At 41.1% G+C, this 13,187-nt stretch overlaps 1 protein-coding gene across 1 annotated transcript in view; it reads right to left on the reverse strand.

Moving 5' to 3' along the window:
* The window catches only part of AFF3 (ALF transcription elongation factor 3), a 340,164-nt gene that overhangs the window by 270,651 nt on the left and 56,326 nt on the right, over nucleotides 1–13,187 (reverse strand).

The raw sequence follows: 13,187 nt of genomic DNA on the forward strand, positions 1-13,187 counted from the left end.
AAAAGATAGTCTCACCCGGAAGGCAGAAGATTTTTTTTTTAATAGCATTACAATTTAAAGTTAATTGTATTTCGCTTGGTGTTTCAAACTACACAGCCTGCACTGAAGTTACTTTGTTCGCATTCTGTGATCATGCCCAAAACCATGATTTTAAAATAAGGAGGCAAACAGTTGAATTTATTTATTTAAATTAAGCAGACTTTCTTGCCTGTCTAGAAACTGATACTCTTCAGTTCATTAGCTGAATTTCCCACAGGGCCTGCAAAGGTGCTTCTCATTTCTATACTGTTTGATTTGTCTAGTTGATTTATTAAAAGAAAAGGATTCCACATTGGAATTATTGAATAATAACTATTTGGTTTCATCTTTCCACATTAATTATTATATTTGGTAGGATGTGCGTTTCACAGATAGTACAGAAAACTTGTTTAAAAAAAAAAAGTGCATAGGTGTATCTGTAGAAGCAAGAGAGCAGCTGCCAGCTGCTGGGGTGCAGCACTTTTGACTTCTGGCTGCCAGGTCAACCTAAGGCAAAGGGTTCAACTGCAATGGCTAAATATCAGTATTAAGCAATGATGTTTAATGGCCTACTTAATATGAGTTCAGCGATCCAGCCCCACTCCACCAAGTGCAGAAATACCTATCTATACTCAGGGCATAAAAGGTATCATTTAAAAAAAGCTACAAGTGTATATAACACAGCTGATTACAGCACATTTGCTGAACTGTATCTCCCTCTCTACGCTGTAAATTATTTTGTGGTGCTCTACAAATATGGAGCTCATTCGCAAAGTTTGGCATGGATGTCAATTTAGTACAAATTTTGCAAACAATTTGGAGGATCTTTTACGTGGACAGCTCCTTGCCTATGACTGAACAAGCAATCTAAGCTTCAAGGAAGAGGTAATGGATACCCATTGGTAGACCAGCCCATCGTCTGAACAGACAAAAATGCAGTCTGAGGAAAACAGACGCTTTACTGCAACGGGTGCGCTCAACCCCTTGACCAGACTGTTGGTGGTTTGGCACAGGCTCCAGAGGCCATGGTCTCCTCTAGGTTCAACGTGTTCTCTGAAAAACCACAAAGGAACGGAGAAAGACAGCACACATTGATGCATACGAGCTTGGAACACTGATCATGTGATTAACACACAAATAGCAGGTGGCTTTTCCAAGACCCATTTATCCAGAAACAAAGAAAGTTGTGGGTACGAGGAGTCTCACGCATATCTTTTCCATCACATGTAGTTTGACTGTGAGCCCACCTCTTTATCCTATATGACAGCCTAAGTGAGCCTTCTTTGAGCTCTCCCTGCTAGGCAGTGCAGCTGCATGGCGGTGATCTCCCCTTGAGCTGGGACACCACTTAAGATTGCTCCTCCAGGCAGAAAGACCTTTTATCAATGGCAGATCTTTGGTAAGCAACTGGTATTGTGCCTAACCTTGTGGTATGGTAACTTTGATTTTGCCTTGGTAAGTTTGACTGCATGCTGAATTGATGCTAATGAAATATTTTAAACCTTTCATATATAATCCTTTAGACACACACCTTTGACCAAGTCTGGGACTAGGAGTGGATCCAGTCGCATCTAGACTCCTCTCTGAGAAGTTCAGAATGCAAGGGGGTCCCATCTGAACCTCGTGACTCAACAGGAGGGTCTTCCTTACCCTTTGTGTCTCTGGTCTCCCTGTGAATCATTCTAACTCAGGTCTAACTCAATTTTCCTTTGTATGCTTCTTCCATGCAGTAATTAATAGAGTGAAGCTTGCCATTGAACTTAACTGTTAAGTTGCACTTTTACAATGCAATATTAAAACCACTTTTGCTAATACCTTTGATGGTGATTCTTCAAGCGATCTAAATCACCCATTCGCAACAAACTGGCATAGTCAGCAAGATCCTAAATCACGATTCACGACATTTACTTTGAGAGTCAAGCTCATAGACGAGAAGATGGGAGCGAGAAACACGATCCAGTCCATTTCAAGAGAAATAAATTAGGCCTGCATTTGAGTCTGTTTTAGGACAGACAAGAACCCGGCCTGGGCACCGCACCCAGGCAGCCAAGAGCCGAGAAGGTGAGACTCGCTCCCATACGCTGCTGACCCCACTGGCCGCCCCCTGACACGAGCGGCAGCTCCCAGAGGCAGCAGATCCGTGTCCCAGCCCGTGCACGACCTGCTGGGAGCTGCCAGACCTCCATGCCTGAGCTCAATGAGCTACAAAGGCTTCGTTCGGTGGAGCTCTGACGTGAAGCGGCAGCTGCAGGATTCACTCCTCTGTGAACCTTCAAAGATTTGTGGCAGGTACTTTTTAGTTGAACTTCCTCTGTGTCAGCTCTTCATCCTGTGCTCTTTATATAGCAGCAATTAGCATATCTGAGAAATCCCCATTCGGCATGTTTTATGGTCTCTTCTCTGTGTATTGAGATAGTTCTGTAAGTTATGTGCAGGGACATGCCATAATTCCTAATGTACAATTGTCAGGAAATCACTCACATAGATTTATTCACTGAAGAGTTGGTGAGGAAACCGATTCTGAACAGGGAGCTAGAAACTTTAATTACAAGAGAGAAAAAATGTCTCAAGTACCTCAGACTGGTCAAGAAGCTCCTTTGGTGCTCTAAAGACACGTCCTGAAGTTAACAAATTAACACAGCATACCATTTCCAAATTCAAATGCTACCTTCTGCCACCAATTGTCATTCTGTATTACTATTGCTGACTTTCTTCAAAGTAATAACGATGTAAAAAAGCAAACACAAGTATTACATCTGCGTTTCTGGAACAAAACAAAGAAATATTGAAGAAAAAAGACCGTCTTCCCTCAGGCAATATCTTCTTGACCAAAGGAAGTTCATACAATGCAGAAAAGAAATATTCATCCCTGTCAAACCCTGATCTTGCTACCACTGAACGCAACGGCAAAGCTCCTATTAATTTCTAGTGGAGCATGGGCAGTGAATAACTCAGATGGAAGTGGTAAACCATAAGTGACATAATCATTCAGGAACTGTCTCTGCCACAAGTGACCTAAACAGTAGGAAGAAATACAGCAAGTAACATCAATTCAGAGTTCAGCAAGAAGTCTTTACTTATGCGTAAGTTCCACTTCCAGCACAAAAGTTATGGCAGAGCTTTACATGCTGCTCTGCTGCCCAGTGAGCTGTAGCACAAATATCTGAGCTCAGAGTTGGGAGCTCAGTCTCTTCAGTTTTACCCTCTGCTTTGACACCAGTTCACCCTGACTGTGCTTGCTCTGGGCCTGTGGCCAGCTGCAAGTGTGCCCAGCCTCTGTCTGGGGACAGGATGAAGTGTGCCATCCTGTCCTCTGCCCCAGCCTCCCACATCATTTTCCAGTTGGACTCTCAGCCTGGACCACCAGCAAACGTGGCCGAGGGGAGCATGCCTGGTCTGCGGCGTGGCTGCTGGTGGTGCCATCAAGAACAGTGTCATTAATGCTTATGAAGAGCTTGGAAACTCCCGAATGGAAGAGATCACGGTAGTAAAAGACACAGTGTTATCGGTTTATTGACGAGAATGCATCCGTGTGTTATCAGAAGCTATAAACTCTCCGAGTAGGGGAGGGGCAGAAAGACCTGCTGTGTTTCAGAAGACGTCAGCTCTGTGCAGGGGCTGTTCACAGACATTCAGCACATCCTGTGTGAGTGAGAGGTTTTGCCTCTTCTGCCTCCTACAGAAGCTATGCCTACACCCAAGCCCAGCTTTGTGCATACTGCCATACTGCTTATGGCGAGTGATGGGTACTGCATTTTCCTTCTGAGACAGCGGTATCACATCTGTGAAGGAGGCGATGGCCACCCTCTAAATTTTTGTCCTCATGGGAGAGGACAAGCTTCTTTAGAAATAACCACAATTTTGCAGTTCCGATTCCTGGTCAGAGGTGTCCTCTGGACATAGGTCCATTCCTGTCTGGGAGAAGGAACTGCACAGAAAGGAAGGGTGTTCCCCAAGGCTTCCTCATGGGAACAAACACACTGCAGCAAAAAACTAAAGTTTTGGGGCCTGCTCAGCCACCTCTAAGCTACTGAAAGATCTTGCACCCAGACTTTATTACGACTGCTGCTTATGGTGTTTTTCAGATTGTCCATCTCACATTGCACTTGGCCCTCTATCTCCCATGAGGACAACATTTATGCCATGACTAATCCCTCCTTTTCAGTAGGTTTCTCAAAGTATAATTTCATTCCTTTCTCTTCAGGCTCCCATGTTATTCTTTTAACAGACTCCTCCCCTCTTTGGGGTTCCAGCTCATTCTTGTGTCCTCTCTATCTATGTACGTTTAACTTTACCTGCATGCTAAAAATTTATGATTTGGTGCAAGAAAGACATTCATTATCTGCTTTTGGGTTTTTTTTTCAAACTGTCCCTCTCACATTGCACTTGATCCTCCATCCCATGTCTTTTTTCTAGACAGCATATTTCAGCTCTGGACTGGTACTTCCATGAAACCAGAAATTAACCAGCTAACATGTTTTCTTTTATCAGATGTCCCCAAGATTGTAATTAAAATGGGAGAGGGCCTCTTAGAAAATCTAAAAAGTGTAACTGCCAAATCAATATGCACTTCATATTAATATTGGTTTTGACTGTGTTTGCAATCAATCTCGCAGCTGTCTTCCCCTTTTCTACGTCAGTTCTAGATGCTGTAGCAGTCACATAAAGCTTTACCTGCCTCTGCAACTGAAAGTCATACAACTAGCTTTAAATAAATGCAAAATTTGATTAACAATAGATTATGCTGCTGGTATTCGAATACTAATAACCTCTAGCATGTGCAAGAAAAAACTCTAGCATCTTCAACATCTCATTTCAAAATAGTTGCAAAGCAAAGAAAGCATTTTAAATCCCATCTCTTCTTAAACACGTGTTGGCAATAACAGTTAACAAGAAATACTTTTGGGTTTCCTCTCTTTCTAGCTACAAGAGCTTTCCTTAAAGCCATTGACAGTAAACACAGAAGAATATGAATAGAAATTTTTGGTTCTGAGATAAAATGCTGGATTTCAATATTCCTGACCCTGTGGCTCCCTGGCCTGAATGCTTTTTGTGTATTTATCTTCTGAATAAAACGTGGTGTAAAGCCACCTCACGCCGAGCCTCCATTGCTCAGAGAAACATGCTGGCGCAGAGGGAAGAGAGCGGGGCATGTATGAGGGCATCTGGGAAAGGAAATGCTTATCCTAAACCATGTAAGAAGCAACCTCAGCCTTTCTGGCATGCTGGTTTTAACTCATGAAGTCAAAAAGGTACTATATTTCAGAACATGCAATTGTTATACATAAAATACAATTAAGAGATTTGGAACTACAGGAATATATAATGTACACATATCTTTACAGATGCATTTTTCTCCAGACAGGCTGGTGCCTGCTTTAATTTGGAAGCTATCCATTTCCATACAAAGTTAACCAAGAGTGACAGGAAATCAGACGCCTACGTTATTTATCTTTTCTGAACTTAAAAAAAAAAAGTGCCTTCTGTTAATTACTTTTCTAGGAAGCTATTTTGTGATACCACAGGGATAGATCTTCCATATTCAGAAGTGCTACGGAAATGACAACTTTACGACGTGCAGGGTGAATAAAGTATGTTACATGCAGATATTTAAGGGTATATTTGTCTTCATTTACTGTAAGTGAATATGTGACCAACAATAAAGAATTTAACTGCTTCTGGCCTGGCTGGATGCATTTACAACAATTACTGAAGGTCTGACCTCTTTAACCTTATACATCAAGTGGCACACATACATTACTTATTTATCTGGAATTAACAGTGATCTGTGAAGCTCACTGCATTTTCTTTTGGTTCTCTTGCTCATCAGTCACAACTGATTCCCGTGAGTATGTTCAGTGGGGACAGTTTCATGTTGCTCTGACTCCTGAAAGACTGAGGAAACTACAGGACAAAGCAGTAGAGTATTTTTCATGAATATTTAAAAAAACCAACCAACCAAACAAACAAACCTACACCACCTTTACACCCTACATGATCCCTTGAAGACTGCTGTGAAGACAAAGAGTAAACAGAAATGCTCTACCCTACTATAATTATCGGAAAGGAGAATGTGAGTTGGCATTAATAACTGCTCTGCAGAGGCAATGAGGGCTCGGACTCCACACCTAACTGCACGCTGATACAATGCTCCAGTGTTGGGCAACATAAAGTCTGAGAAGCAGAGTACTTCTAAGTATTTCACTGGTAATGGGAACTCCACAGCAAGCCCACCCTTGCGCTCTCTCCATACCCTAACCCTTTCCAAGCACCCCTTTGTTTAAGGAGCCACAACATAGATGGGGAGGAGATGCTCAGACGAAACTTAGCGCTGAGGGCAGCTGCTTCTGCTTGCAGGAGGGCTGCGCCGCAGCTCACAGCTCCCGCAGCCACATCTACAAAAGGCCAGCTTTCTCCAACTGCTGAATACCCTTACAGGCCTGGGAGCAATCCGTGTTAATGGGGCCAAAGGTGGAAAAGTGATAGCAATGCCATGTATCTTCTGAGACACATTTCACAAAGGCGGTCTATTAGACTACTTTGTTTCTGTCAGGGAGGATTTTTATTACATCCAGTTATCATCGTCATAAGCACTACAATGGATTCAAAAAAATCAGGCAAAACATGCAATTAAAACCTGTTTTTGTAGTTCTAGAAATCTTATTTCCTTCCTCAAGAGCTTTAGTGCTTACCAAAAGGAACTAAAGAAGCAATTATACAGGGCTGAGGACATTTTTATGGGTGCACTTCTGTATCAACTCCAGACCTGATTCATAAACCAAATCATCAACCTGATTGGAGGCAGTGGGAAAAGTGAGAGCAATACACTTTTTTCACAATGAACCATATTCTTACATTTATTGAGCTATCCTTAACCCAAAAGTGGTTACTTTTCCAGCTTTTGAAAAGATGGAAAGACCAGTTTTATCAAAGGAAGGATCTGACTTATGAGAGACCCCAATGAACCACTCAAAATATTTTTTTAATAAACAGAAAAAAACAACCTTGGGGAAAACCTACAAAAAGGCAGTTGCATACATCAGGGAATTCCCTTAACAATCATAAGTTTACACCTAGTTTCAAGAGATTTTTTTCTGATTATAGTCATCCTGCCAGTGAAAAACAATGACAAACAACAAGTGCTTCACCATGGCAACAAATGCATAGCACGTACCATACGGTAATCAGTCCATACAGAAAATTTAGGTTCTATGTACATAAATTCTTTATGTTCAAAAATCTGTAGGTAAGTTTAGCTAGTGCTTTCCCAGAAAAAGATTTTGATATTTAATTCAAAAGGGAAAAGAAACTTGTTTCACTGAAGGCAGAAGCAGTAAAACTGGGGAGTTCTAGCAGTCAAGCGAAGATGTCTAAACAGAATTGTCCTTCTCCAAGGGCTGCCATGCAAGAATAACGGGAGCGATCAGGCCCACTGTGCTCAGCAAAACTGTCCGCACACACAGTCACCATGTGCCTCAGTGACTGCAGAACGCGAGAAAAGCAGAAGCTTGTCTCACAATTTGAAAACTATACTAAAAATCCATCTTTGCACATTGTGGTCTCTGCTGTGTTTGTTCAGAGCGTTTCAAACACCATTCTGTCCATTTAATACACTCTTTCTGTGCAGTCCTAGTCTGTTGAACTCTCCTACATAAAACCAGGCAGTTATGCACAGCCCGCCCACGGACACACTGAAAAGTCCTGAATAACCTATGATTAGAGGAGATCTTTGCACCACACTGCTCTTGTTGTCCAGTTCTTCCTGTTTAACGTGGGAAAGCATGCTTTACTCGTGGGGAAGGTCAGTGGAACCATTACAGGGATGAATTGAGCTGTGTCTTATTGTAAATGCAGCTTGCTAACACGATCCCATGAACATCTGGGAAAGAAAACATCTACAACTGGCTCATACTTACAGTACTTACATTACTCAAGTGCTGTGATTGCTAACTGGCTTCTCAAGCACTGCAATTCTTCAATAAAGTTGATAAATGGTAGAGGAGTATCAACACACTTAATTCTGCGTTTCTGTCTCCAGCCTCTTTGGGCGCATCCTAGAATGGTGCCGGAAGAACTCTGGACCTTTTTGCTAATGGATTTATCTTCTCCCTCCCTTTTTATCTAAAAGCATCTTCAACTGCTTTTCTGTTTTCATTTCTGCCTTTATGGTACAGAACAGAACACCCCAGGAAGCAGAGAAGAAAAACCTGGATTCAACTCCTAGTCTTGCAACAGTTCAACAAGCTCCGCTGGAGCAAGGGGAAGGCAGCTCTGTGCCTCTGGGAAAAAGCACTTACTCGGATCTCCTCTAAAACCTTTTCTTTTCTCCTGAGACACTGTCTCCCCTCTACTCTCCTGTAGACCCAGATATGCAGTATTTCCAGAGGAAGCATGCACTGATCAGGACAATCTTTCGAATTTAGTCTACACTGGAGCTTCTGCTCTCGAATGAGATGTAGCCACGCTTGTTCTTTCACTCGCAAACTTCCATCTTCAATTTTAAACTGGAATGGAAGTACTTATTATACGTGCTGTGCACCAAAGCTCTCTTTAAGAGTCTGATATTGAACAAATTACTGACTTTAATTCCATATTTGGGAGAGTTTTTTCAGAGGGAGGGAAGAAGAGGAGGAAAGAGTTGTGTTTTTTTTTTTTTTAATTAATATACGGGTACAGAACTGATAGGTGAGAAAAAGATTGCAGATTTAAAGAACATTTGCTAGAGCATGTGCCAGATGCTGATAGCTATATATAGCCACTTGAATGAGAATGACTGCAGAGAGTACCATCTTAGCCAGGCAAATAAGAATTTGCCTGAGTAAGGCCAGGGCAAAAATGAAAGAAAAAAAAGATTCAACATTTAATCTATCATGCATCACTTCTGCTGCAGAAGTTGTGTAAGTACTCCGTGAAGTGGAATAAGAACATGTCCTCATGATGACCTTACCTACATTTCACATAAATGTGTTCCCAAGCTGAACAGAACCAAATCTATTCTTTTGACCATGGATTGGTAGTCATTTTTGAATACAACCTCAATTTCCTTGCTCCATAACCCTTAGAGAAGCAAGCAAAGGACAATAGAGAAGACTTCCTCAATGTAATAAAAAAAGCAGCACGCAGCCTATAAGATGAAATTAAAAGACAGAACTCAGATATAAAGAATATGATTTGCTATCTTACATTTTTCTTATTGTCTCACTCATAACGAAATTTTAAAAATAAAGGCAGTTGTTATTCCTGCCTCTTTTCCTCTATACGCTGGTATCACATTTCTCTTCCCTTCCATCCAGTACAGTAGGTTTTTACCTACAGCAATATAATTTCTAAGTAGTTCAAAATGTGAAATAGCAATACTTGAGATGATAAGCTATCATTTCTACAGAGCAGTATGATAATTTTGGAAGGACTGGGAGGTTGAGTATGGATTCCAATTAACACTGATGAACCCGGATCCTAAAGATTAAATTCCCAAATGGGTAACTGCTACCTTTCTACACACAAGTCTATCCAAGTTATTTTCATTAAAACAATTTAAAAAAAAATTATAAGCTTCAGTCCATGTCAAGATATTGAAGGCTTTCCAAAACTGATTAAAAATATTAAATGATGTATTGAACTACATTAAAAATCAACCTTTTTCATGTATTGAAAAGTAATGGTCTATAATTTGTATTCAAGTGATTTTTATTTCCAGTGAATAATAATTGTGCTGCAGCCAACTTCGTGCCCTGTTTCTCTGAAAACCTCAAGGGATGTACAGAAGAGGATTTTGCATCCTACTGAAGACACATACAGTTTGCATGACATTGCTTCTTATTCTTCAGTTCTTACAGGGAGGCTTAACTTTGTTTCATTATGTGTTTATTTTTCCACTGATGGTTCCTTCAAACTGGTAAGCACAAATGAAAGCACAGATATTAGATATACCGACAGACTATGTAAAGTACTATAAGCTAAACACAAGTGCATGGAAGCAGAGGACTCAAACGCATTAGTATGTGGGCTCACAAATCGGGAGATTTATAACAATATATTCTTGTTTCCTGGTTTTTTATGTGGAATTTGAAGCTGCCTATAGCCACATGACATTGAAAATAAAACTGAAACGTCACACAGGAGTGCTCATCACTTCATGTGCCCCATAAAAGAAAACCTATTCTGCAGGAGTTGCCCCAATTCTCATTTCTTATCATTCACTTCTCTACTTTGTCAGGCTAGGCAGGTTCTCCTCTGCCTCCTGCCCCCCAATTTTTCCTCCTTTGAGTCTCATCTTTTATCTCACATCTACACTCTGCACTCATATCTTGCTTCCCCTACTTGCATCTTTTTCCCTCACAGCCTCCTGCAGTTCAGTTTTCAGTTCAGTTAAGCAGCTGCAGAACTTGTCTAGGCCAAGTTGAAAAGTACAGGTTTTGGACCATGGTACCACTATGAGCATATTTTAAGAGCTGAAAGTAGGGGAAAAAAAATAAAAAGCGTAATTGCAAAATTAGGCGTGCAGACAGAAAGCAAAGGCTATAAAAGTGGTCCAGAGGGTGGTGATCAGTGGCAGAAAGTTCTGCTGGAGGCCAGTCACTAGTGGTGCACCCCCACAGTCAATACTGGGGCCAATGCTGTAAAACGTCTTCGTTAACGATGTGGATGATAGGGCACCCTCAGCAAGTTTGGAGATGATACAAAACTGGGAGGAGTGGGTGATACACCAGAGGGTCATGCTGCCACCCAGAGGGACCTTGATAGGCTGGAGAAATGGGCTGGCAGGAACCTCAAAATCAACAAAGGAAAACATAAAATCCTGAATATGGGGAGGAATAATCCCAGCAGCAGCACAGGCTAGAGGCTGACAAGCTGGAAATCAGCTCTGCAGAGACGGACCTGAGAGTCTTGGTGAACAACAAACTGACTATGAGCCTCACAGGGTTGTCTGCACTAAGCACCCAGAGCACACTAACGGCCTTTCCTAGCCCATCTCAGCCACATACATCTTTTATTTTAGCAGACATCAAGCCTCGCTGCACCACCTGCACTCCAGATACCCTATCCCCAAGCTCTCTGCCCCTCTCCTGCTTCCCATATTTTTATGACTGCTCCTAGGCGGCTTTCTGCCACTCTCGTTTCTGTTTCCATATAGCTTCCCAAACACCATTCCAGCCTACTTATCAGCCTGCTTTCCCTCATGATCATCCTGTATGGCATCTCTTCTCTTCTGGCCATCCCATGATCTCTAGGGATGCAAGGTCTTTCCTGGCCATCGCCTTTAGCTCCAGCCTGAACAAGAGAGACCTCATTTTGCCTGCAAATGTTCACATGGACCATGACAGCTTTTGTGCTGAGAGCAGCTTCAAACTTCTATCTCTAATAGGGGGCAGTGAACATTGGATGCAAAGGGGAAGTTTTATGAGTTTGAAAGCAGAAACTTAAAAAACACACAAAAATTCTTACAAAACTGTACTAGGAGACATATGATACAAATAACAGGAATGGAAAAATGTTTTGAAATAAAAAGAAGTATGATTGAAAATTAAAGGGAGGGTGGATTAGGCAACACTGACTGAAAAAACTTTCAGTCTTGGTCAATACCTCTCCTTGTAGCAATACCAGTGGGTTACCAATTTCATCTTGTGCCACTTGGGATGGAAAATGTTAGAACAAAGGAAATGTCAGGATAAAGGAAAAAAAAGCTGGGCACTTTTATCACCAAGACTCTCAGTCCTTCACATCTAAACACCGTCTTTCATTAGCTCAAGTTTCAAACCCCAACAACAACAGTACCTATTGTTTTCTTCTGAGTAATATGTCCAACATTTTTTATAATCTCTTGGCTATTTTTTTAACCTATCAGACAATGTTTTTTGTCCACTTCCTTCATCTTCAGCTAAATGTTTATATGATGCTATCAAATACTGTTTTGGAAATACTGCATCTTGCAAAATCTGGAAGGTGGTGAACACTTTAGTAGCTATCTCGCAGTCCACCCTCTCCTACCATTGCCTGCATTGCCATCAGCATTTAAGTAGGTTGGTTTAAAGGAATCTGAAATACTTCTACATGTCTAGAAACTGCAGTATAAATTTACCCTTATGCATCAGTATGGATTACATATAACAAATTAAAGTTTTCCTTCCTGAGGTAGTCAAATTTGGAATGCTAATGGTAAAATCTGAATTTCAGACAAACAAATGATTGCCTATCAAAACTCCTTCCCAAACTAGTCCTTAGAGTATTGCATACATGCAAAGGGGGAAAATTTGAAAGATCCAGACAACTGCCACAGGCATCTTTAATTCTAACGATGCTTCCCTCTTGCAGATAGAAACACAAGTCTGAAAGATGTAATAATAGCTAAACGGATATTAGTATCTGCCATTACCTGATCTATCTGCACAATTACAGCAGTTTGTGAATACTAAATTTGAGTATCAAATCTGGCTTGAGAGGCCAGGAACAACATATCACCTCCTTGTTGTTTGGAACTAATGGAACTTTAACTGAGAAAAACCACATGGGTATAATGCCTAGAAGAGCTGAGAGAAGTAATTGCTTCCAGAGAGATTTCTTTCCCAAACCAAACCGAAGGGGGAATACAACAGTCAAGTCCATTTCTGAAAAACAGGCATTAAGACGTCAGAGAACTCTACCAAAGATTAGATTTTTCCTCTCCTTTAACAATGCCAGAAACAAAAACATTAAGGCTAAAAACATGTCAAGGCACACCACAGCTGTCAAATAAGAGTAAACAATCAGTATCTGTGCTCTGAGAAAGTCCCAGTGATTCAGTCAAATCAAGCTGTTTAGTCCTATAAATACTATAAATTGTTTAAGTCATGGGAGCTCTACCAATTTGTACAAGAGGATGACGTGACCATCTTTGTATTGGCATATAGGCCTCTGAATACATCCAAGAAAAAAAAAATCACCCTTCATTCTGCCAAAACCAACCATTTCCTCCACATCCACAAAGCTCAAACAGAACAGACCAGTGACAAAGCAAGGTGTCCTGCTGGCATAGGCGGAATGTGAAATAAATGAACATAAAATAAGTCCAAGCAGAAATCTTTCATATCTACTGCTGATAACAGAAATGTTGTCTAGGAGCTTTTTCAGACATGTTCCCATACTTGTAGTGTGGCTGGGTTTCTATAGATAGTGATTCTTTAGGAAGAAAA

The sequence above is a fragment of the Tauraco erythrolophus genome, chromosome 1, assembly GCF_009769465.1.
Source record: "Tauraco erythrolophus isolate bTauEry1 chromosome 1, bTauEry1.pri, whole genome shotgun sequence".
Classification (NCBI taxonomy): Eukaryota; Metazoa; Chordata; class Aves; order Musophagiformes; family Musophagidae; genus Tauraco; species Tauraco erythrolophus.